The sequence below is a fragment of the Nannospalax galili genome, unplaced genomic scaffold (assembly GCF_000622305.1).
Source record: "Nannospalax galili isolate Female #2095 unplaced genomic scaffold, S.galili_v1.0 scaffold91, whole genome shotgun sequence".
Lineage (NCBI taxonomy): Eukaryota > Metazoa > Chordata > Mammalia > Rodentia > Spalacidae > Nannospalax > Nannospalax galili.
In genome coordinates this window covers 3,388,519-3,415,971 of record NW_008332583.1, presented here as the reverse complement: position 1 = coordinate 3,415,971, position 27,453 = coordinate 3,388,519, and positions in this window count along the sequence as shown.

Below are 27,453 nucleotides of genomic sequence, written 5' to 3'. Positions count from 1 at the left end.
GTATATATTGGTACATTTGTGTGTGTGTTAAAAAAAAATGTATAGGGTTTTTTTTTTTTTTTACCTTTTTTTTTTTTTTTTTTTTTTTTTGAGACAGTCTCTCATGGACCTGGAATTCCCCAAGTATTCTAGTCTGGCTAGTCCCCAAGGATTCACCTGTCTCTATCCATACTATTATGTCCCATTTTTTGTTTTGTTTTGTTTTGTTTTTTAAACATGGTTTCTTGGGATAAAACTCAAATCCTTATGATTGCAAGGCAAGAGATTTGGGGACTGAGCTATCTCCCCAGTCTTAAGAATTATTTTTTAAAACTTCTCTTTTCATCTTTAGAAGAATGTACCTGATATATCTGTAGTCTGAGTTTCCCTCCATGAAAGGCTAGGGTGTGTGATACTCGGGCTTCGAGGGTGCTTACCTCCGGGATTCACATTTCTGCAGTCAGCTTCCATATTGAACAAGGCTCGTCTTTTTCTTTTTTAATATTTTATTTATTATTATTTCTATGTGTCTGAGGCTCATCTTTTTAACCATCAGGCTCTTGCAGAAACATGTGGCATCTGAGGCTAAGAACCACTAGTCATTAAAGATTTTAGTCAGTTCTCTTTCTCAAATCACTCCCTTTAGGGCAAGTCAGTCGCCACCTCAGGAAGACACTCAGGACATCATGCAGAGGCCCATATGGGGAGAAACAAAAACCCCAACAGCCTCCACCAACCTGACAGGCGTGGGAGTGAGACACCTTGGAAGTGGATCCTCTAGCTCCAGCCAAGCCTCCAGATGGCTGCTGACCTGGCCTAGAGCCAGAATCACCCAGCTAAGCCTGCCCCAAATTCCTGACTCTGAGAAATGACAGGAGATAATGTATACTGCAGTTTCAAGTGGTTGAGTTTTGACATTATTTATTATGCAGCCCAAGACAAACAACACAGCAGGCTCCTCAAGCCCTGCCCAGTGGCAGCTCTACAGAGGCACTATCTGTATGCTGCTCTACATACACAGCTGCAGTGCATCCGTATCAGATGATCAGATCCTGCTTTAGTAGTCCATGTGGTGAGCTCCCTGCACATCAGCCACAATCTCACGCATTGCTGTAGTTTTCCTTTCAAGGCTTTATCGTTAACCGAGTTCCTGTGATTTTTCCCTCCTTCTCTGTTGACTGCTAAAAGTGTTTACCTCAACTTGTGGGTCTCTTCTCTTCAGACTGCCACCTTATCTCATTCTAGTTGAGCAGAAGCCAGAAACCTGAAAGCATTCTGTCATGAAGTGTGTATGGCCCTTGGCAGCAGGAACCCACACCAGCCTTTCAAATGTCTGGAGAAAGATTGCGAAGACTCTTGATTCACTTTTTACAAACATCCCCTTCCATAAGGAGGATGCTGTACATTGTGGAATAAATTAAAATAAAATTAGCAAACTTGCTCATTTATACCCTGACCTTTGAACATAGGCTCCAACCATAACCTAGATTTATTCCATACTTACTGGACACACAAAGCACTATATGTTATACAAAAAAATATGATCTTGTCTGCTTTCAAAGTACTCACAGCCATGCATAGGAGCATTAAAAGGATGTTAATATTCATTCTCATTTCACAGGTATGCATAAGTAGCACATTCACATATCAAAAACAGTGAGGGCCAAATGCCAAATGAACAGGATACATGAATGTTAACAGATCTTCAAAAGAAGTTAGATCCTCCTCAAGCTGATTGAGGAATAAAGTCTTAAGAAATTTTAACTGTGGTAGATATTATTATAGATACTATCAGCTCTATTAGTTTTCCTTTGGCCCAAGCACAGGGACTCCTATATATCACTTAGACTGGGCAAGACCACATAACTAGCTCTATCTGCCCAATAGGTTGTGAAAAAAAGTAACATTAAAAAAATAATTTATTGAGAATTTCATACATGCATATAAGGTGTTTTGACCAAATCCATGCCCACTCCTCCCCTCCAAGTCCTCCCATATCTCCTCATCACTTTGTTCTAATAACTTCATGTATTCTTTCTTCTTTTTTTTAATGGGACATTTTGCTACTCTAACATTCCTCCCTCTGAAGAGGTAACCCTAAAATCTTTTAAGGATTAGTTAAGAGCTCCCAAATACTTTTGACATTTTTGGCCTTTGGAACTGAGTATGTTGCTAAGAGGTCCAAAAGTAACATTTTATTTCAAGATTAAGCCAGGGGGAAAAGGTTTAATTCTCCAGTGACTCCTTCCTAAGGTCACATGTGCAGGACAGTACAACTTTCTAATGTCTACAGACTGCTGGTGGCCTCATCAGCTTGGGTACCAGAAGATAATGATAAGAAAAGGCCCCTGATGACCCCTGATATACCAGGTACAAGAAATACACCTGCCTTTGCCTTATGCCCCTGTGATTTGAGGATTAATGTGCTATTATAACATAGTATCCTGTTCTACCTTAAAGTTCTTAAAGTTTTAGAATCATCTAGCTGTGCTGATTAGACCCCAGTGGATGAACTTGCACTGAGGGACTTCAGAGGACACTAGCTGACTTGATAGGCCTTAACATAAATGACAAAATGCATGAAATCTAGTGAGGGGTAGGGGGATAGGGGTATAAAGAGGACTAAGATGTTCTACACGAAATACACAAAAATTCAATCATATATATGTACATACATATATATGAGTTAGAGTCTTAGAGGTAGAGAAACCGAGAAACAGCTGTGGTAGCTTATCAATCATGTCCTAAATGACCCTTCTCAATGACAAATCTATGTATACTATGACATAGCTTGATATGACGTAGCTTAATAGAATTGGAAATTTTTAAATAAAAACAGAGAGAGTCGGGTTAGGGTGGCAGAAGAAAGAGCAACTGACCTTGGGTGATGGTTACAGATCTCAGAATAACAGGATTATTGATGCCTTGGCCAGAGACATTCCTTTTCACACCTTCGGTTTCTTTTTCTTTGAGACCACTAGCCATACATTTCTATTTGGAGAGCAGTATTTCACAACCTCTAGACCTAACATGAATCCTGTGAAACCCTAGCCCACAGTTGAATGGCCAAAAATAAAGACTTAGAATCCGTCAAAGCTATCCCATTTTACACAATGATGCTTTCTCTCTCGACCAAGAAAGTGCTCCTGCCTGATGGATTCTCCTCTCCTGCTCTATGTTATGCTCACTGCTCTATGCCTGTCACTCTATAGTCTCTTCCTAGTTACTTGTGCCTTACTAAATTCAACACTTTGAAACAGCCAATACGAAGCACGGAGCTCAAGGAGTCCTTTCTCTTCCAACTGCAATGTCCTTTTTTCTAGGTATGAAGGATAGATTCCAATCAATTCATGGGTGGGATTCACTGACAATTTACTATCTTTTGTAGTGAGTTGTTTCTGAATGAGAGGGAAATGCTCTTCAATGAGGATAAACTGATAAACCTTAGGGAAACCTTTCTGTACAGACATTAGTCCCCCTGTCACCTCCTTAAATCAAGCTTCTTTGAAATTGATTTGTAAGTAGAATTTGAGTCTAAAGACACTATAAAATAGCTTAGTTTGCATATTAGGCTCAAAGAAAAGACCAAGCCAATAATCCCTGGTCTTGCATTGAAATACTCAAGCGAAAAGTCAGAGGCCCAACTGGGCTTCAAATATCTTCAAATAAATGTCATTTGTGGACAGAGTAGGTCAGGAAAGGAAAGGAAGAGGGGGTCATGAGGACACCTAAGTTATCAACACTTGAGAATGGCCCAGTATTTGGTCTTTAGGCATTTTAACTAATCTGTCATTCTGAAGAGATTTCATTAACCAAGTCCCAAGGAACCAATCTTAGATTGGTTCCTTACCTAAAGAAGATTCTAACTTCCCACCAACACACCATGGCCCCTTGCATGTCCCTCCCTCCTCTCCTCCCTGCCCAGCACTCCCACTTTCCCCACTTCCCGGCTGGTAACATCTGTTCCCTACTAGCCAGCTCTTTCGGGTTCTTTCTTTTCCTTTACCTCTGTGTATCCTTTCCCTTTCCCTGGCTCCTGTTGTTACATCAGATTTTATACACTCACATACAGGGGATTGGTGCTACGATCCACAAATGAGGGAGAACATATGTTGCTTGCTTTTCTGTGTTTGTGTTACTTCACTTAATAGAACACTCTCTAATTCCGTCCATTTACCTGCACATTTCTTAATTTCATCTTTTCTTACTGCTGAGCAGAACTCCATTGTGTACATGTGCCACATTTTCATTACCCGCTCATCAGTTGAGGGACATTTAGGTTGTTTCCATTTCTTAGCTATTGTGAAGACAGCAGCAACAAACATGGAGGTACAGGTATCTCTGCAGTAGGATGAGTCCTTTGGGTATATGCCAAGGAGTGGTGTAACTGGATCATATGTTACATTTATTTTTAGTTTTTGAGAGTTCCCACACTGCCTTCCGCAGTGGTTGCACGAGTTTGCATATCCACCAGCAGTGAATGAGTGATCTTCTTTCTCCACAACCTCTCCAGCATTTGGAGTCTTTCATTCTCTTGATCTTAGCCAGTCTGACTGAGGTAACATGGAATCTTAAAGCGGTTTTATCTGCATTTCTCTAATTACTGAGGATGTTGAGTACTTTCTAAGGTGCTTCTCTGCCGTTTTATTTCTTCCTTTGACAGTTGTCTGTTCAGGTCTATAAGGGGGAGATGGTGGGAGGTGGGTGTTATTGGGAGGGTAGAGATGAGTGCACTAGGACTGGGGAGGGAGGAGGGAGGCCGGATGGTAGGACAAAGGGTAGAGATAGATGAATCTTGGAGGTCTAGGAAACCCGGAGGGAAATGTGATTCCCCTCAAAGCCCCATGAAAAACGCACATACAGTGTCTTAGCATTAGTGCATATGTATACCTGGGAGCTGCTTGGCAAGGAACACAGTGCCAAACAGAAGAGACCTCCCTTTGAGTGGTTGGTGAGAGTGGTCCATGAGACTTCCAGAATAACACAGGCTATTGCCAAACCTCTTGGTTATCTCCCAGAACTAGTAGATAAGACCCTACTGCTGAAAACAGGACACGCTTCAGATACAGGACTTGGAGCAAAGGAGCAGGAACTGACCTGGAAGTCTTCTACCCAAAGTTTAGCTATCATTATGTTAGATGATAATATGCAAACTGTCAAGGGAGAAAAATAATCAATGGTCCAACCTAGTTCTAAACCCCAATAACTATAACGACCAGCACAGCAAACTACCTCTATTGCTGCAGTAGCAGCACTGTTATCTGGGGGGCAACCAACAGCTGTCTCGTCAGACTTAAAGCCTCTCCATGGGAGTGAACTCGTGGGTGGCACTATAAACTCAGCCAAATACACATGACAGGAGAGGACATAGATCCTACAGAAAGCTCTATCACTTTCATAGCTCTAGACAAATGGAATTTCTTACCATATGCTAAATATGGATCCTTACATTTACAGACAAGCACACCACACACCGCTCATCAAAGAAGCATCTTTTTGCAACAGATGGAGGCTACTGCAGAATTCCACAACTGGTCAGACACAGAGAATATATGTCTGAGAGATGCCCAGTACAAGGTGACACATCTACAGTTCAACCTCTACACCTAGGGCTCATGGAACATAGCAGAACTGGAGGTAGAGAGAAAACTAATACATCCCTCAACTTTCACCAGCAAAGCTTCCTTATACAACAGAGTGCGATGCACACAGAAGGCCACAACTGGCCAAGTTTTAGAGAATAAGAGACTGCAGAGTGTATGTCCTTGGACAGGACTCCTATTCTGAACCTCACCCACCCACAGCTCAGGGACCATTGTGGAAGAGGGGACGAAAAGATTTTAAGAGCCAGGGTTGGTTCATGAACACGGGGAAGCAGAGGCTTTCAGGCCACTGGAAGCTTGCACATGTGAACTTGTGGCAATGGTGGTATTGAGCACAGGGCAATGCCAACTTAACTAAATAAGGACCTGGAAGAGAGGAGAGAAATGGGTGGCAGTCTGGCCCCAGACTGAGAACTCTTAGAGACTGATTACTATTGGGTGAGGGATTGTATGCCTTACTTAGGATCTCTAGATGGGCTAATTAGACTACAGTGGACCAATTTACACTGAAGGACATCTGGGCACAAATGCTTGCCTGGATAGTACTTAACATGTATGGCAGAATACATGAGGTCCAGTGGGAGAATGGGGGGCATGGAGGGGAGAAGTGGGTCTAAAATTGTTTAAGAACTGTTGCATGAAATTACAAAATCTCAATAAAATTTTTTTTTGAAAAAGATTCTAGGACACAACAGGAAGTATTTGGAAAGGTTATTAGAAGTTCAAAAATAGCAATAACAGTGCTGAGGGGGGCTCAGAGCTAAGAGGTTACACTGTTCTTGCAGAGTTCTGTTCCAAGACCCATGTCAAGAGGCTCACAACTACCTGTAATTCAGCTCCAGAGGAATCCAGTACCTTTGGCCTCTATAGTCACTTGCACACATGTGCACATACCTACACACAAACACCCACACACACATATACATAACCAAAATAAAATCTGTTTTTAAATGGTATAACATATTGTACTTGAACACGGTATCTGTTTTACCTAAGTCTTCTAAACCCCTGTGAAGCATCAATACTGATCTTTCTGGAATGGTTTGTATACTACTGGCTCGCAGAGGAGAATATTTTATTGTGTCTTAAGTTTCAAGTAATAGTAACTACAGGAACTAAGTCAAGATGGACTAAAACGGGACAGTGTTGGTTATGAGAACGCAGAGTGAATCTTGGACTCAGAGGCAGAGCTGTAACCACTTGGCTCCCCCAGTGGCAGGAAACAAAGGTGGTTTAGAACCGAGTCTCCTTTCTCTGCTTCTCAACCCTCACTTCAGGTTGGTTTATTGGTTACAATTCCAGCCACATACAGAAAATGCCTACCCATTTCTGAATCCCAAGTCCCAGAGAGCAAGACTCAAGGAGGACCAAACTTGGATTGTGGGTCCAACTCCAAACACTTGCCAAGGAGACATGTGATAACCAAACATGGCTGCTAAAACTCAGAGTCTCTCTGAAAACAGAAAAAAGAGCTCTGAGTGGAAGATATAATCTAGCCCCACAGCCACCCCAGAAGTGCCCATTTGCAGACTAGGGATCCATGAGCTAAGCAAATGCCACCATTTCTACAGGCAGTCCCATCTCTTTTCTCACTGTACAGTTGATGTGAACTCAGGTACTCACATCTAATACCAAAAGGGAAAATTTCTTGGTTAATATTCTTTTCCCCAGCAAAAGCCCTCAATACCTTGGGTTACAATTCTGTGTAAGTTGGACCAAGGAACCAATGCAACAGCTTTGCTTCTCATAAATATTTACAGCAAATTTCACAGGTCCCTGGAAATACCCTCCTGACACAACATAATCTGCTCATTCACCCTAGATTCTATTTTCTTCTTCGGCCTCATGTAGAAATTCATCTTGCTCTTCAACTGTTAGCTGCAGGTTTCAGGGTATGTGAGTATGGGCGCAGACTTAGAAACGTGAGAACAAATAGCAGATATGGAATGGATCCCTTTGGGTATATTTAAATATGCAAAAGAAAATACGTCATCATTACTTGGCTTTCTGCTGTGCTGCAGTTTCACTCTTGAATGTCCTTCAAAGGTCCATGTGGTAACGGTTTGGTCTCTAGTCTTATAGAGTGAGTGGCTTATGGAACCTTTAGAAGTAGGGCCTCTGAGAAGTAAGTTAAGTCATTGGGTGCTTGTCCTTGTAAAGGATATTGAGATTCCCCCAACCCCTCCTCTTCCTCTTCTCCTTCACTCTCTTCCCCTCTGCTCATTCAAAAATCACAAAGGGCCATGAGTTGAGCAGCCTCCTCTCCTGTACACTCTCTCCATGATGGGCTGCCTCACTACAGGCTCAGAAGCGACATTCCAAGCACCCATGAGCTGGAAGTTTTTAAGCTGATTATATTACAACTTTTGGTTGTAGCGGAAGAAGGCTAATAGAGATAATAGAAAATACGAATGCATTTAAAAGGCAAGAAAATGTTAAAGGAAAAATAAAGAGCTACCCATGTTAGCAAAAGCCATTTAAGCACTGCAAGAAAAGAAGTCGACCTAATGAACTTCAAATACTATATTGGTTTACCGGAAGGGATGAGGCATCCTGGATGTGGAGGAGTGACACACGGGAAGTTGTAGGCAGCCAGAACCTTAGAGCTTTATGTCTGCTGACAAGGCTACCCTCATTAGGACACCCAGGCATCACATTACCTATAGTCTCAGAGTCACGATGTATGTCACTGTCATATGGAAACCCAGCATGTCATTTGACTTATTTTATTCTCTTCTCACACAAAACAGGCAATTCTCTGGTTCCCACAAAGCCCAGACCTTCGCAGAACATGGGATGGCTCTGGATATACAGTCAATGGCTCACTGGAAAATCATGAAGGAACATGCTCCATTATCGCTCAGTCTCACACTCTTGGGCAATGTGATTCTATCTCTTTCGTGACTCAAAATATAGTAAATGAGAGCCCCCATCCCAAGAAAACTGCCTAGGAAATAGTCACTAAACCTACTCATGGTTATGCCCCAAACATTGTCCAAGTGGCCTTGTTGGGTGGAGTATTTCCTTATTAATTTTTACATTTGTCAACTGACTTGTAACAGATTATCTAGAAAGATGTCATAACCGCAGCATTAATAGCATGAGTTTTGAGAGTCCCATGTAAGCCTCCTTCCACTTGTGGGTCTGCCTTCCTGCCCTCCCTTATCTGCATGCTCAAATATTGTTGCATATCTTATGAATCTTGCATGCCTGTCATGTTCTATCTTTTTTTCTTCATTACAGTAGCATCATTATAATAAGTTATATTAGAACCATTTTCGCATATTTTAACATTGCCTGCACAATGGAATTATAGACTGCTTTAGGAGGCCACTGTAATGAATATTCTGCTCCTAGTACATGATTACCTTAGGAAAAATGTCCTAGAAACTCCTGTCTCAGAGGACTCTCGTCTGCTCAGGCTTTCTACCGTCAAACTGTCAGCAAAAGGAACTCACCAACCCCTAATGCCACCAGACATTTCATGGCATAACAGTTTCACCACAACTTTTGCAGCCCTCGATATCATCCCTTTTTAAAATAGTGAATTTCTTGGATGCACAATGATACTTGCAAACCCCATTCTGTTTTAAAAGGGTTCCATATAAATTAGAAATGGTGACACATTTAGTGTGTAAGTCAGGACAGTACACATCTTATCATGATAGGTTGGTGGACTATTCTGAAGCAAACAGTTCAACTGATTAAAGAAATTTCTTTGGAGTATAAGCTGGCCAGTGCATTTTGTGAAATAATACTGAAACCACTACATGTTTTACCTGCTACAGGCCCTAAGGGTGACATCCTTTGAGAGGGACGTTAATTTCCCATAACTGCCCACTGTTAAGTTTGTTGTATGAATACCCTGCTATAAGAAAATGCTTTCAGACCCTGTGTCTCTCATAAACACTTATTGCAGAAAACATCTGTAGGCAGTAAACAACTTTACACTAAAAACATATAGCAGGAAATTAATTTCTGGCATGAATTGTCCAGTTTACTGCTCTACAATCCTGTAATTCAGTGCAATACCATTTCATATTCACCTCCAAAATACATATATCCACGAGAGACTGTGGAAGAAGGTCAATAGACATGTCACTCTATATATATATCCCCTTCATCTTCATTTTTTTCTGCTCAGATAAATTCCAGAAAAACAAAAATATGGGCCTGTCTGCTTTTTTTAAGTTGGCCAAGTATGCTTTCAGACTTCTGAGGTTTTTGAACACAGAAAATTATGGCTCAAAAATAATTCCATATTCTTCTCAAAAATTATTATCCCCAGTCATTAACCCATGGCACCAATTTTCCTCTTGAAAACATACCAAAGAATAATGATCATTTTTTTGAAGACAACTCCTCACTCAGAATGATTCAAAGAGAATATAAATTTAATGACCACCCTGACAGCTCCAGTGGTAAATCCCAGGAAATAATAATGAAATTTATGATGGCTTTAAAATTGCCAAACTCTTCAGGAATTCCTCGTTGCAGGGTAGTTACATAACCAAAGTCTGGCAACAACTCACAAAAGTCCAGGAGACTTGTGTCTTTCCGTCTGTAGGCAAAGCTTAAATTGTTACCCCTAAAAAACTGGGATTATTTATTTTCTTTACTGTGCATGGAACTGTCCTATAAAAGTACTTCCAGCTCTTGTCTTCTTAGGCTTGAGCTTCGGGGTCTCTGGATACCTGGAAAATCATGTAGGATAGCATGCCCATCAACTGACTTTTGGGCTCTGTGTTCTGCTAGGTTTGGGTTTCCTGGAGGGGTGGGAATGGAGAGAGACAGAGAGCAAGAGAGAGGGAGGGAGGGAGGGAGAGAGAGAGAGAGAGAGAGAGAGAGAGAGTGAGAGAGACCACATGCCCCAACAGCTTCCTAAAGAAATTCACAAAGCAAAACTGACGCAGATGAATCAAAAAGCACAAAGACACATTTTTCCCTCCAGATGATTTTACTGGGAGGAAGAAAGATTTAAAACCATTGAATGCTTTTTCTGATAACCACCTATGGCTTTCTCTAAAGAGACACATGTAAAGTTGGGCAAGTTGTTTTCTGTCCTGTCAGGAAAATATTTAGTAAGAACCTTGTAAAAGTAAGCACTTGCGGTTGCCCGGGGGAGCAGTGGATTTGCTTTGTAGAGCTGTTTCTTTCAACAGCTTCCTTTGTTGCTCTGTGTGCTCTCCCACAAAAGGCCAGTCTTGTCTACAGATAGGTTTATCATCCTCTCAGCATGGAGACTGTGTGCAAGTACACAGACCACGTGAGCTGCCACTATCTGATGGTCCTGGCGTGCACAGGGTCCTAAGAGTGCTGCATCGGGCAGACGGCAATGGGGAAATTCATACTGACTCCTCAGGGAAGTGGGGAAACATTCGTGGCTAGTAGCTCTAAAGTTCTCTGAGGGAAAAGTGCTGCTCACAATGCTAAGTAGCAATTTTATAATGTGCTAATGGGAAGAAATATTACCTAGCTAATTTGTACTTCCCATTTAAGAAAGCGTTGTTGAGCAGTAATGTAAGTAAACTTCTATGATTTAGGAAATTAAACAGAAAGCTGAACAGCACCATTTGCTTCTGGGATGAAAAATATAAATGAAGAAATTGTTGACCCCACAGCAAGAACAGCAGTATTCAGAAGTAAAAACCAAATACGGTTTATCTAGATGGTACATGCTAAACAAGCCCCTCCTTCCCTACTGCATCGCATCAAAACCTCACCTTTTTATAGTCACAAAATTATTGAACTGGACTGAATACATGCCATGTCCCCTTTCTGTCACCTAGGGCAGGTTATTGAACCTCTCACAGTCATTTCCTTGTCTATAGATATGACTAATGATAGTACTAACTTGTATGGTTGTTATGAGAATTGAAAAAGAATTAAAGGTTGGTATTTATTAAACTCTAAATAAATGCTGTTGCCAGGAGCAGGAGCAACACCAGCTTGCAATAACACCTCCCTCCTGCAAGAAAGCACTTTGGGGAAGTGTGAACATTCTAACTCCGAAGATCATTTGGGGCTAGAAACTAAAGCTTTCATTAGTAGCCACTGCTGAAGTAAACGAACCTGTCAGCCTCTGAATGGCTCTGTAGGGATGGGTGGACTACTAGGCTGACCGCCTTTTCCTAGGAAACCTCTTCACATCTCATCACATTCAGAGGTTAAGAATCACCACCACAAATAATCATCAAGTTAACTTCCCTTCAATTTCCACTGGAGAAAGCCAGTAGCCAGGCCGGGGGCAGAGCAAGGAGGCTATGTGTTTATCAGGCTCAGGAGCTCAGACCTTAGACCGAGCTCCCTTTGGTGGTCTCAACCTATTCTCTTCTCGAGATTGGTCATGATCCATGGCAGGCAAGATTTAAGACTTATGAGGGCAGTGCTGTGGGCAACACACCAAGTCACCAGAGGAAGCATGCTGTCATGGAAAGCTCACCACCTTTGAAGTAGGAAAGCCTATGCTTAATTCTGTTTAGTCACGTATTATTTGAATGTAAGGTTGGTTGGTCTAATCATCTTTTCCATCATTTATAAAATGGATGCAATAAGGTTTGCATTGTGAATGTATTGGAAAAGCAGTGAGGGCACAGTATATTAAGTGGGAGCACATGTTAGGTCACAATAGAAGCTCATCCACTGTTACCTTTGCGCACGATTCTCTTCGATAGTGCTGAAAACCCAAAATTCTTCCAGAAATTAGTATGGGCCCTCAGTGTATTCTTTATTTTTTCTTCTGTCTTAACTGACATTCTAACCTAATCAGAGATATGGACCCTACTGCCTTGGAAACTTTTCTGATGCCCAATACTTGCCTAGTGTTTAAATTTCTCAATCTACCTTAAAATTTCACTCAGCCCTTGGGCCACCCCTCTAACAGTGTGTTATGCACTGTGTTGGAATGCTGTGTTGTCTGCCAGGCACCACCTGTAGGGACATCACACCCCTAATCTTCTGCCCTCTACCAGTGCTAGCCATTCCACAGCACTTATTCTACAAAAGGAGACCATTCACATAGTAGGTTTCTAGCGTTTTTCCCAAGGCATGGAATGTATCAAATCTAGGTTATATGATGCCTATAATTATGTGAAGGTAAATGTTAAAGGCAGGTCAACTCACAATGGTGAAACTAACAGTTTTTTGAGATGTTACTGCATACAGGCATTATCCTCAGCACTTTACCTGTATTTCTGTATGATTGCCTTGAAACCTCTGTGCATACATGTATTATTGTTTGCTGCTCCATTGCTATGATAAACCACTCGGACCAAAAGTAACTTGTGTTAGAAAGAGTTTACCTCGTCTTACAACTCCCAGGTCACAGCCTATCACAGAGGGAAGTCAGGGTGGGAAATCAAGGCAGGAACCTGGAGGCAGGCACTGAAGTAAAGACCATGGAGGAACACTGATGTTTGGCTTGCTCACCCTGGCTTTCTTATACTACTCAGGCCCACCTCCTGGGGGATGGCATTGCCCACAGTGGGCTGGGTTCTCCTACATCACTCAACAATCAAGAAAATGGCTCACAGACATGCCCATAGGCCACTCTGATGGAGGAAATTCCTTAGTTGAGGTTTCCTCTTCTCAGGTGACTATAGTTTGTGTCAAGGTGAGAAAAGCAACTAACCAGCACACATGTGACCATTATCTCTATTTTATAGGTGAGGAAGCGGGAACTTGGGAAAGTTGGATAAACCGCAGGATACAGAGGTAGTGGAAAACAGGCAAGGTCTTAGGTAGAAAGTCTTCATTCTAAAATAGAAGATGAAAAGACCCAAGGTACCCCTCTCTAACAAAAGAACAATCATTTATGCTGCAAATGTATATCACTTGGGGCTCATCCTGACCAGAGATGGCCATATTACCATAAATTACTGACTCAGTAAAGCCCCATTTTAAAAAATGACCTCAGGTTACCAGAAAACCTAACACCAATTTACCTGACATGATGTCACTATCTCCTTAGCAAGAAAATTTTCAACCTTGGAATAGATAATTAAAAAGTTACACCTTCAATGAAACCCATGATATCCATAATAACTGATTGAATTCAGGCACAATGTCAGTCCAAATGTTCTGTAGATTATTAGCTGGGTGTGGTGATAAACACCTACAATCCCAGTACTTATGAGAATAAAGCAGGAGGATTGCTGGGAGTTCTAGGCCAGATTGTGTCTCAAAAAAATATATGTATTATTTAAGAGAATTTAAGGAAATTTAATCATATTATAAATTATCCCCATGAAACCCATTTTTAAAAATATTTTATTTTTTATGTGTAAAAATACTTTATTTATAACTTTTATTTTATGTGTATGAGTGCATTGCCTGCATGTATGTGAGCACACCCATGTTGTGCAATGCCACACAGGTCAGAAGTCTTCGGAGTCCCCTTGAACTGGAGTTAAGGACGGTTCGCAGCCACCATGTGGGTCCTGGGAATCAAACCTGGGTCCTCTGCAAGGGCAATCAGTGCTCTTAACCACTGAGCAATCTCTCCATGTGTATTGAGTGTATTGCCTGCATATTTGTAAGTGAACCCATGTCATACATGCCTGAGGGGGTCAAAAGAAGGTGCTGGATCCCCAGAAACTAGAGTCATGGACAATTGTTAGTTACCATGTAGGTGCTGGGAACTGAACCTGCAAGAGCAGCCAGTGCTCTTAACCATGAACCATTTCTACAGCCCTGTGAAACCCATTATTAACTTTAGGTAGGAGAATTTACGAGAATGGGACCATCAGTACTGGAGGGTTTAAAATGAATGAATTTACTGTGCCTGAGAGTAGTATGTTTAGTTCAGAATGTGGTTTTAAAACTTAGAAACGTTTTGCCTGTTAAGGTTGTGAACTTGCCCTTCTAAGAATTTGAAATGTATGTACAAAGAAAATAAAAATGTTAAATTTGTAAATGTGTTCAAAAATGTTGATGGAGGCTGGGCGTGGTGGCGCTCACCTTTAATCAGAGCACTCAGGAGGCAGAGGAAGGAGGATCTTTGTGATTTCAAGGCCAGCCTGGTCTACATAGTGAGTTCCAGGACAGCTGGGGCTACAAGGAGACCCTGTCTCAAAAAGATTAAAAAAAAAAAAGTAAAGGTTGGAGGAAATTTAAGCCAATACAAAAGTTGATTTTTTAAGTAGCATTCATAAATTGCACAAGTAATCTCAGTTAATCTAAATGCTAACTTCAGTTTAAATTACAGTGTTAATAAAAACAAGCATCCATTAAAAGCCCAGAATATGGTAAGTAGACCCTTCTGCATACAGAAGTGGTCCCCTGCTAGGCCTGTGTGATGCTTAGTCTTGCTTGTCAGGTTGACTGAATCTGGAACCAACTAAAAGACAAGTTGCTAGGTGGGTCTGTAAGGGTATTTTCTGGAAGTTTTACCTGAAGGGCAAGACCCTCACCCAGGGGGGATGAGACTTTCCAGCCACCACGGCCCAGATATAAGGAGGCTGTGATGGCTAATCCTGGGTGTCAACTTGACTGGATCTGGGATTAACTGAAATGAGAGAGATCTTCTTGACTGGATCATCTAAAGCCAGAAGACACACCCTAAATGTGGGTGTTACCTTCTGATGGCAGCCTGTATAAAAGGCCAGGCAGAGGAGAACGCCTTCTTGCTACTTGCCTTCTCTCTCGCTGGTGAGTTCACCTTGCTGCTGTCGACTGAAGAATAGCTGATCTTTTGGAATTTGTCAGACCTTCAATGGCAGATTGGGACTACTGAGACATCCAGACTTGTGGACTGAGTGACTACGGATTCTCAGCCTCTCCAGTGTGGTGTAGCCATTGTTGGACTACTCGGACTCTATCCTATGAGCTAAGCTGATAAATCTATACACATATGTATTCATTCTACTGGTTCTGTTTCTTTAGAGAACCCTGACTAATACAGAGGCCTTAGGGGAAAACGTCTGCCTTTTGCCTGCCTGCCTTCCCTCACTACTGGTCACTGCATCTACCTTGTTGCTGCCGCTACTGCTGCCATTGTTTGCTGGTGTTGGAACCCAGCTTCATCCTTCCAGTGTGGACTGAAGACCCACAGCTCTCTAGGAATTCTGCTGGCTTGCATCACCAGGGACTGATGAGGGGTCCAGCTTTGGAGACTGAGCAGCTATGGGGTTCTCAGCCTCTCCACTATGCAGATGACCATGGTTGGACTACCTAGCCCAAATCGTGGAAGCCAATATAACACATCCCCCTTGTAATACAGCTCATCCTATCAGTTTTTTTTCTCTAGAGACACCTGATTAATATAGCACATAAGCAAAGTAAGTATTCTAACATAAAAATCTGTTCATGCATGTCATGCCTTGGCCTAAAGCCCTCCTTTGGTCACTTGTTACGCTTAGGGGACATTCCAGTCTTCTGGCCACAGTCTATGAGTCCTGCAGAGTTGACCCCTAGCTTCTCTGACCTCATCCCCAACCTCCACTTGTGCTACGCTATGTATAGTCACATGGGCTTGTTTTTCCTCTCCCTGTTGTGCCATGGTTTATTCTTGGGCAGATTTTTCTATCTGTGGCTGCTTCTACTTGGAATGCTTTTCCCTGAAGTTTTCACATGGTGTGCTCTTTCTTGGCATTTAATTCTCAGTTCAAATGCCACCTTTTCAAAGGCCTCCCCTAATTGTCATTTCATCTAACAATCTCTGACGTATTAATATGTTTCATATGTGTCTTAGTTAGGTTTCTGATACTGTGATAAAAACACTGTCCAAAGCCATCTTTGGAGGGGGGAAAGGGTTTATTTTATCTTACAAATTCCAAGTCACAGTTCATCACTGAGGGAAGTCAGAGCAGGATATTAGGGCAAGAGCCTGGAGCACAGACCATGGAGGAACACTGCTTACTGGCTTGCTCCTCTGGCCAGTGCTCAGACTGCTTTCTTATATAACACAGGACCACCTGGCCGGGGGTGGTACCACCCACAATAGGCTGGGCCCTTCCATATCACTCAACAATCAAGAAAATGACCCACAGACATGCCCACAGGCCAATCCAATGGAGGAAATACCTCAGTTGAGGTTCGTTCCACCCAGGTGTGTCAAGTTGACAACTGTAGTCACCCAGGACAATACTTACCAAAGTATTCTCATTGCCAGAATTATAGTGGTCATTTATTAGTGTACATATTTATACTAATCTTCTCCCCCCAAATAAAGTAAAACCTCAGTAAGAATAATATGTGTCATCCCTAAAGTACTGCCTGACACATATTAAGTGTTCAGTAAGTATCTGTTGCACCAATGAATCATTTAAACTAAATAAAGCCCATCTTTGCCTTCATAGAAACTTATTTTAAAAGCATACCCCTATGTAACATGGAGTCTGTATGATACAATTAATCTGGGGTTTATTTGACAAATTTGATTATCTTATTTGGGGGTTAATATCCATGAATTGCTGAAAATGGGCCAAAAGCCAAGCAGAGCACAGAAGCAAATATGATCCCACCCCAGGACACTTGCCATCCAAATTATCAGCGTTCAAAAACCTTGGCAAAATGCCTATGCTAATTAGAAAGTGATCCAATATTCATGAGAAGTACTTGAAAAGCCATTATTTTTGCCTGAAATCTTCTTGGCTGTTCTATAATTAATATGTCAGTATCATCAGAAGGCTAAGAGATCAAGAATGGTAAAAACATTGTTTCGTGTAACAACACTCATAAGGACAACGGTACTTAACAAAATATCACAGTGGCTTCCAATGAGAGAACGTGATCCAGATTCTCAGCACTGCAAATTCGAGAAACCTGGTGGACAGAAGAGGGAAAGAGCAACTGACATCCAGGCAGAAAAGCAGGGCAGTAAGGCAAGTGTAGAAATGGAAAGCACATTCTAGAGATGTCTAGAAAGAGACATATTCCAAATACTGGTTGTTGTGGAAAGCAGAACGATCAAGTCCTACCTTCTGTGTCTACTTCGTAAAAATACTTCTTTCTAATAGGATCAGAAAGAAATCAGTCTTAAATGCTTACTTACACATTCATCCCATCCCTGTGCCCAAAGGGTTCAACAGGCAGCTCTCGTCTAGACAGAATGCACTGGCAATCTGTGAGAAGGTCTGTCTTTTCAGAGCTCAACTTTACAACAAATCTTGATTGCTGGCCATGGTGAATCTAAACAAAAGTCAGATCTAGCATTTTATAGCAACTTCTGTTTGACAAGATTTGTAAATATTATCAATTGTGCCATTTACAAATATAATTTTTATTGTCATATATTTTTAAAGCTTTTCCTATGTTATTATTTTCCCTTTGCATCTTGGTCATTTAAGAAGCTCTGAGCTCCGGGTAGGACTAACCTTAGTCCACATTATATAGGGCATTTTCCTCTCTCTTTTCTGTTTCTTGACCTTGCTATACCATTCTGTTCCTATTTTTATGTGGGGTTTTTGTTGTTGTTTTGTTTTGCGTGTATGTCTTTTCTTGTGAGTTGGTTAAATTTTGCTTTGAAATTGTGTGGTATAACCAACAAATAATTTAGTGAAATTTCAAAACTCCATTTTACCAAAAATGCCTTTTCTTGGTTTTGCCCAAAATGCAGTAAATGCTAAGAAATCAGGCAGAGCTGCATCATCAAGAATCTGAAAGGAAGAGAACTGTTTAAAAATAAGAGCTTTTAGTCTAATTGTAAACACTCTTTTCTGTGAAAATAGAGAAGGGAAATTTCCTCATAAAGATTGCCTGATAGATTTGAATGTCTATTTGAAGAGTAAGTGAATATTTGAGCTAAAAGGAATCTTAGACTTTTTTTGTTTGATTTTGACCAATCTCTAGTGTGTCCTAGAGACTTAAGTGATTTTTCTAAAGAAACAGCAAGTTGGTATTTGAGTCCTGTGTGGAATCTGGGTCCCTCGCTTCAGGGGCTACGCTCTCTCTAAGACTCTGGGAACTGAACACCAGAAGGTGGGTGGAGGTCTGCCTTCAGCGCCTGAGGACTTGTGACTACGCTCTAGGGAAATCGGGACGGCACAAACAGGTAAAGACAAGGACATGCTAACACAACTTATTTTTCTCCAGCTCCATTCAATGTATTATGGTTTACTTTTAGTAAACTACATTTTCTGAATCCTTCAACGGAAGCGAGGAGGAATACAAAAATTATAATCGGTTTTCTTCAAGTCACACCCCAGCCCTCAGGAAGCCTGGCAGTTTCCACTTTGGAGCTATCTGAAGGAATTAGGGATTGTGATGTAAAGAAAATCAGGTCAGCTAGGCCTACCAAGTGATGAAACACTTGTGGGGTGACTGCAGTGATGTGGACAACACCCTTCATGGATATGTAAATGAGCCCTTCTGTGACCTCCAGGACAGCACAGACGCAGAAGGCAGACTGTGGAAGACCAGCCCAGACCAAATGGAACAGAACAACCGCCCAGCAGAGCCGAGCCCTGATTCCTGACTCACAACGCTGAACTGTTAGGAATTATAATTTGTCACTGACCTAAGTCACAAAGTTCTGGTGTAGCTAAGCAGCAATCAGTAATTGAAACAATAACCCAAATTGATATTCTGCAAACCATTCTGCAAGCCTGCATTTGATCTCGTCATTACAATAATTGTTGTTCCAGCTAGTAATCCTTCTATGACTAGCTCATATGGAATGTCTAGAGGCAGCTTTCCATGTAAATTTACCATGACACACAAAACATACAGGGAACTGATCCAACTTTCTCAGAGACTTTGCCTACAACAAACTGCCTTCAAGAAGATGATTAAACTAGCCTGGGTCTACTTCAGGACTATGTAACATGGAGCTACTTACTCTTCCACTGTGTCCCCTCAGGCAACTCAGAAACTTCAGGGTTGAAGAAGGCACTCCAAAATTAAAAATCAATAGAGCCATTGAAACAATGGCATCTCCAGTGGGAAAAGACATTTGACTCTACACATCAATGGCATGAGCAACTATCAAGGACATTCATTGATATGTTAAAGCTCTCATTGAAGCTTTTAAAAAATTTCTGCTTAGCGGTATTAGGATTTAACTGATGTTGAAGACAGCGCCTGCCACTGAACAATGATGCTGGGACAGTCTGTAGAAAGTGTCTTACACACTAGCCTGAAGGTTTTCCAAGACCAGTCCTGCTGGCTACATTTCCTGACTTCGTGGGGTACAGCTACTGGGTAGTAATACTCTATTATAACTGTCCATCACCAATGCCCCATCGTCTTTTGCCAAGAATCTGATTTTTCTGAAAAAGTACTCCACCACTCCTAGTTCACTTTTTTCAGAAAGGATTGTCTCACCTACAACTTCAGAGAGGAGCACATACCCCAGCTCTTGTTGATCACCCTGGGCCCAAGCCTTGTCAATGATACCAAACACTGCACTTTCTGTAGGAGCACTAGAAATGGGAAACTGTTGTTTCCCACTGGGGTTGACAAACAAGTAGATTAGAATTTACTAAAAGCTTTCTTGCCATTAGAGGGAGACATTGTAAGAACAAACAACTGATAGTGTATTTGATCTGCTGGACTCAGCAGTCAAGTTACAAGAATCTAGATTTTTTTTTTTCCCTTAGTATATACACCAATAAAATACTTTTTTTTTCCATTTAGACCACTTTGAGTTCTCTTTTCTATTTCTTGTAATCATTCTCACAAACTAGAAGGAGATGGGCTTCTGCCCAGATTACCATTTGACAAAACATCAATTACTTTATAGGATAGCGCAATTTATTACAATCTATTACACTATTTCTGAGCCTTAGATCAAAAAACGCCCAGGCATTAAGTCAACACCACTTCAATAAACAGTACCATACTTGGTCCTCACAAGCTGAGCACCACCACCATTCATTTCTGTCTGCTCCCGATGCAATGAGGAAAGCCATCTTGCCACCATGTCTTCCCCATGACAGACCGAACCTCTCGAACCAAGTTGTTTCTTCGCAAGTATTTGGTCACAACAAATGAAAAAATGTAACTAGTACATGCATTCTGTATACCAAGAAAGCTATATTCTTTTTGATAGATTCCATGGTTGACGTGGTTTTCTTACCAGACAGAATGGTGAGTACTAAGCCCATCAGCCACCTCTCTCAAGGCCACCCTTGATGTCTAATGTCCATCCTTGCCTCTGAAGTATCTCCAGAACTCATCATTCCTATTTGGCCCATGTCATGGCCATCTGGGGAACCATCTGGGCAGGTGCTTTCCAACCAAATGGCAGACAAGTATCCTATCTACAATTGAGAGGCTATTTCAAACCAAGAGAGAACTCAGGGGTCCACAGGGGGGTTAGCACAAGCAATCCAAGCCACACAGAAATCCCAGTAACACAGTACACAATTTGATACTTCCCTAATGTAACCCATTCTAGAATAATGGGAGAGCTTTCCCGTGGTCAGCCTGTCAGGAATGAATTTCTTGAATGCTGGTCTTCCCTGAAACCAACTCTTAGGGTTGACAACTTCCCAATTCATTTCCACCAACTATGTCAAGCATTCAGTATGCTTTCTAAGGGGTTGTGTTTATTTGATCTGATTTATCTGGTATCTGAAACTCAAGATGATAAAGGATGACATCTCTTCTTAACCCCTGTCTAAATTAACCAAGTCAGAAAGGGATATAGCTCAATACAATGAAATATTAATAGACATTAGCTCTAAAAGACTTTATTTTAGATGGATGTTATCAGATATTTGCTCCTATGTGCCAAAACTATATGCATGGTTTATTCCAGCAGTGACCTCCCTCATTTCCAAAGCAAGGGTGTGCAAAGCTGGTCGAAGGACACCAGTGATCACATCTGCAGGAGAGGAAAAGCATGTAAAATCTGTCATTTTTGACCCTGGACCCAATTTCACAGCCATGAATGAAACAAGATTTTAGTCAGAAGGTAAAGAGAGTCATTTGTGAAAGACAGTTCGACTAGAATAAGCTATGTAGAGATCAATACTAAAGGCAATCATTGCATCTTTAAAGTTAAGCTCTGCCCCAGGGGTAGAGGGGGTAGACCAGAATCAGAGTAAAGGCTTTAGGATTTTTAGTATTTTGAAAGAATATTCTTCATAGTAAAGGCTTTAGGATTTTTAGTATTTTGAAAGAATATTCTATTTTTTAAAATTGAGAGCTGGAGAGATGGCTCGGTTAAGAGCACTTGCTCTTCTTGCAGAAGACCTGGGTTCGGTTCCCAGAACCCACATGGCAGCTCATCAGTTCCAGGGGATCTGATGCCCTCTTCTGACCTCCATGAGCATTGTACACACATGGTACACATACATACATACATATATGCAGGCAGGCACTCACACACAAAATAAAAATAAATAAATCTTTAAAAACTGAAACCCAAATAAAGCATATGAGAACCATATCATGCAGTCCTGTGCCTTGTCCCAAATTCACTAACTTGCAACTATTTTTGCTATATTTCTTTCTTCTTTCCCCTCCGCTTGCTTGCCCTCAAACCAACAATAAAAAATAATTTGTGCTAAACCATTCGAGTATTAAGTGTAGACAAAACAGCTTCTAAGACAAAGAATGGTCTCTTACATGTACACATCAAATACTCAGGCTTCAACACTGATGCAGTGTTCTCATACGTATAGACCCTGCATACTGCTTCCACAGCAGCAATGTCCATATGACCATTCTCCCCAGCTCTTGTACCATGTTGCTCTCGGTCACCGTGTTTCCTTGGTCTCCTTGAATCTGATTCAACTCCTTGGCTTATTTTTGCCTATTAGCATTTTTTAGGAGGACAGGCCTCAGCTTTGTGGGATTTCTATACAAGTCTGGATGCTACCTCACAATTAGGTTCATATTACAATTTTTGAAAGTCACACTACCTAAGGAATACTGTGCCTTTCTGGTTATATTGTGCCAAAAAGCAAGTAATAGAAAGTCAGCCTGTTACTGCAATATTAACCTTGATCCTTCAGATAAGGTATGACCTGCTGGATGACTCTATTCTGTATGTATATACATCCTTATTTTTTTCTCTTTTAAAATTAATAAATAATACAAATACCCTGTTGCCCAACAAACTTCCGTGGTTTAGTACTTATTGATAATCCTAGTATAAATCAATTACTAATACAGTAATTATGAAATAGTGAATTTCTATCTTTATTATTCCTTCTTGGTATTCTACTGTATAAAATTGCACCCCCACACATACTCTGCATGTGTGTTATGTTCCTTCTTACTGTGATGACTGAAATACCTGACATATACAACTTGGATTTATTTGGGCTCACAGTTTCAGAGGGTTTTGCCAGTGGCTACTTGGCCCCATGTACTTGGGTAAGAACATCATGGCAGTGGGTGTGTGCAAAGGAAGAAATATGAGGCTAGAAGAAGAGAGCAGGCCCTAGAGACCAAGTATAACCTTAAAGGCTCACCCCTGGGACCTACTTCTTCCAAGTAGTCATAGCTGCAAAATTACCACAACCTCCCAAAACAGTGCCGCCAGCAGGGGACCAAGCATCAAATGGAGCTTGTGGGGGACAGTTCATATTCAGTCGGTGACAGAGCACAGCACCTCCTTCACTTGATCCTTACATGTCTTATTTCTAGGTAGCTCCTCCACAGTTCAGACATATTGTGACTTCATCTTTTCTCTATTTGATGAGTTTCTTATTTGCTGGTACAACAAACGTTCTGGGCTTGTCTTGTGCTCCCCCTTCTCCAGGTGTAGAGTTAGCCATTTCTCTAAGGAACCATTATTCTCTTTAGTGGGGAATGTTATTTAGAAAAGAAAAGCGAGGTACTAAGTGCATTCACTGATTCTGAGAGTGCCATTCCTCATAAGCCTTTAAGAGGACAGAGCTAAGAGTAATAAACACATGTCCAGCCCTGTATTTTTAAGTGACACTCCTAATATCCACTCAGCAGCTCCAGGCTGTTTCGGGCTTTCTACTCCCCCATGTCTCTATTGCCCTTCTACAGTGATAACCCTGGCTCCGCCCAAAGTCTTCATCTAATCCGACAGTAAGTGTAAAATAACTTCAAAATTGTTCCTCTGACACTACTACAAACAACAAATGTATAAATCTTAGGTTTTACTCCCAGTTCTTTCATCTTTAGATTGAACATTTATAGTCAAGGGACTATGTTCAAAATAATTTTAATTAGCAATTTGTTTTGTTTTATGTATGATTTCTTTCATCCATGTGATAATTAAGCTTTCTTACCTCTGGTTTTATTACATTTTCTCTCAAATCTTTCCTTAATTATATTTATAAGACATTAACATGGTTTTAAAGTCAATACTATATGAAAAGACACATTCAGAGAAGCATCACCCCCTTCCCTACCTTTTCTAACCCTACTCCCTGTAGATTACTAATTTCACTTCCAAGTTTATTTTTCCTGTTTTTCTTTTGAGAAAAAAAAAACAGACGGGGGAGGGGGGATTGATTTTCTTTTTTTATTTGCTTTTGGGCTTGGGTGATTTTTCTTTTGTTTTACATGGTTGGTGAGTTGTTTTATAGGAAACAGATTTTTACAAGGTACACAAGATTAGTCTCAAACTCGCTATGTAGTTCAGGTTGACCTTGAACTCCTGATCCTCTTGCTCAATCTCCTGAGCACTGAGATTAGTCTTGTACCATCATGTGATGAGACTCGCATTATTTCTTCTTTCCTGATGAAATGTAGCATATTACAGAACCCCTCTGCACATTGCCTTTTGCCCACTTAATTTCTTCTAGAAATTATTCTGTTTCCCATCATGTGACTTCTCCTTCTTCTGTTTTACAACACACTGCTGTATTCAGCTAGAACTCTCTCAGAAAATCCACTAGGCACACATTCTGGAACTTTCCATTATCCTATATAACCCCAAATAATGACACAGGTGTCTTATGGGCAAAGTTGAGCATATACTCATATTTAAAAGTGTGGTTATAGCAATTTTAACTCTCTAGGTCTTTTATCACCTTTCTATTGAATTTTTGACCTTTTTTTCCTCCTGAATCTGAATAACTGTGTATATGTTATGGTTATTAGCACTTTGTCAGTAATGTATCTTGTAAATATTTTACCTTAGTTTATCACTTGGGATTTAACTTTCTGGATTCTGCCATATAATAAAAATATTTAAATTTAAAAAATCACATAATCAAATTTTATTACACCTTAATTTTTAATTACAGAATGCTTTTTCTTGTGGCTGGTTAGTATAAGAATCCCCTTAATGGTTAGTTTTACGGTCCCTTGCTCTGTTGTGCACAGGGATATATAGGAATGAAATCTTATTTGCCTAGTGACCTCTGGGCAATTTTAAAGATGTATGAACTGTATTTCTGCAGGAGCTCCCTTCCGAACACTGCACTGTTCATTTCCCTAACCCCAGATTCCCTCACCAGGCCAGCCACACTAGAAAGCTATGAACTGAACCCAGATTCCCAAAGAAAATCGCTCATACATTACAACCAGTGTAAATTTCTCTGGAGCAAACCGTAACTGTACTGCAGACCTGTCCTGTAATCACGTCATTGTAAAGTGATGACCACCTAAATTATGTTGTATTGCCTCAGTGATGGGTACATTTTCTCCTGTTGATTTTATTACCAAATAGTCCCTGTTTAAGAAAAAATTAAAACTATACTTAAGTAAAAACAAAACTTTGGAACTGTTACCATCTGAAGACACAGTATAATGTAAACATACTCGTGTGTGCATACATGTTCATACATGTGTATGGTATGGGTACATGTGTGTGTGGACACTGGGTGTCGTCTTCAGTCACTCTCTACCTTATATTTTTCTTCACTTTTTTTTTTTTGAGACAGAGTCACTATGTAGCCCTGCTGACCTAGAATTTGCTATGTAGACCAGGCTAGACTTGAACTCACAGAGATCTGATTGCCTCTGCCTCTAAAGGGTTAAAGGCATGGACCACCCTACCTGTCCTCCAATGTATTTTTTGAGCCAAGGTCTCTCACTAGACCTGAAGTTCATCAATTAGGCCAGGCTGACTGGCAAGCAAGCAACAGGGACCCTCCTGCCTGTTTCCTTAGCCCTAGAATTACCATGTACTGCCATGCCTGGCTTTCTTACGTGGGTTCTGGGGGCTCAAATTGAAGTCCTCATGCTTGCATAGAAAACATTTTAAAAACGGGGCTGTCTCCCTAGCCCCACTTTTTTTTTTAATTTTTAATTTTTATTTTATGTGTTTGAGGGTTTGGTTTGGCCTGCATGTATTAAGTGCACCCATGCCATTCATAGTCCACAGAGGCCAGAAGAGGGTGCTGGATTCTCTGGAACTGGAGTGACAGGCAACAGTTGTTAGCTACAATGTGGGTGCTGGTAATTGAACCTGGGTCCTTTGGAAGAGCAGCCAGTGCTCTTAACCTCTGAGCCATCTCCCCAGCTGCCACCCCTCCACACACACACATTCATTTTTAAAGATTTTTTTTTCTTTTTGGTCTTTTTGAGACAGGGTCCCAGCTGTCCTGGAACTCACTATGTAGACCAGGCTGGCCTTGAACTCACCGAGATCCGCCTGCCTCTGCTTCCGCCTCCAGAGTGCTGGGGTTAAAGGCGTGCGCTACCATGTATTTTTATGTGTATAAAGTCACCTATCTTTCCTTCTTTTCTACTACCCTTCCTGTTTTGAAATCTGTTTCACTGGATATAAACATCTTTCCATGTTACTGAGTTATCTGTAACAGCATTTTAAAAGGCTACATGGTGTTCCATTGCACAGAGACATAAAATATTTAACGAAGAGCTCTGTTCCTATGATGTTTTGGTTTCTTTTTAATATCATAATATCTCAGAAACACACCTTTGTCCAAATAAGACTTTAAGATAAGTATCTAGACTATGAATTTCTGTACCAAACAGTACTCAGGAGATTTCCAGAATCCTGATAAATATAGCCAAGTTAGCACATAAAAATAACTTCTCCCTCACCCACACCTCACTCATGTTAGTGTCATTCTTTAACGATACAATACTTTCATCTTTTTTTAATCTCCTGATTTCTTAACACAACACTAAACAATAATGTAAAGCTAGTCAAAAAAAACACAGATAAGCAATTTTAGGACAAAACACCACTGATATATGTCTAAAACCACTTTAAACCCATCCCAGCCTCTAAGAAGTGCATTGAAATGCCCTCAAAAACCATGTCATTGAAAAAATGAACACTTAAGAATCTGTTTCTGCACAACTCGGTGTCAGGTGATACGATGCTACACCTCTTGCTAACAACCTTCCCACTTCGTACGTGTAGGAGCTTGGCCCCGTCTTGGAAGGTTTCTGTGCAGGAAGTAAAGACCCAAGGAGGCTGTGGAATAAAATCACATGTGAAGCTGCTCTCGTTGGAGTTGCTAATTAAAAATCCATGAACAATTCTCCCTTGTCTGTTAAGGGATAAACACATTCGCCTTAGAAATTTTTACTTCAGGTTCTAGTCTAATGGCCCGCACTCCCAAATTACACTTTAAATTAGAAAACAACATGGATGGATTTTTTTCAATCAGGTGCATCTGTGGAATTTTTTTTTTTTCAGTAGCATGAGACTGGTGCAGATAAATCCACCACTTTGCACACCCACATCCCAGTTTAGGGTTCCGAAAGCTTAGGGTATCAAGCCATTCTTCAAACTAGTATGTGATCAGAAAGACTTGCTTTAAAATTCCATGTTTGGTGTGTGAAGCTTCTTAACAAGTGTTTATTAAACTGCGTAATTTCAAAGCCTGGAGTGGTGTCTTGCAATGTTTTCCTAGGAGTTGATCACATTTACATATCCTCTACACTTCCTGTGAAATTAATATTGCCTATTGTATCTTGAACTTAGCTAATAAAACTTGCCATTTTTACATTTCATTGGTATGAGTAATACAGAGCTAACCCCAGAGGACCCCTGCAATGCCAACACCAGCTCTGCATTTGC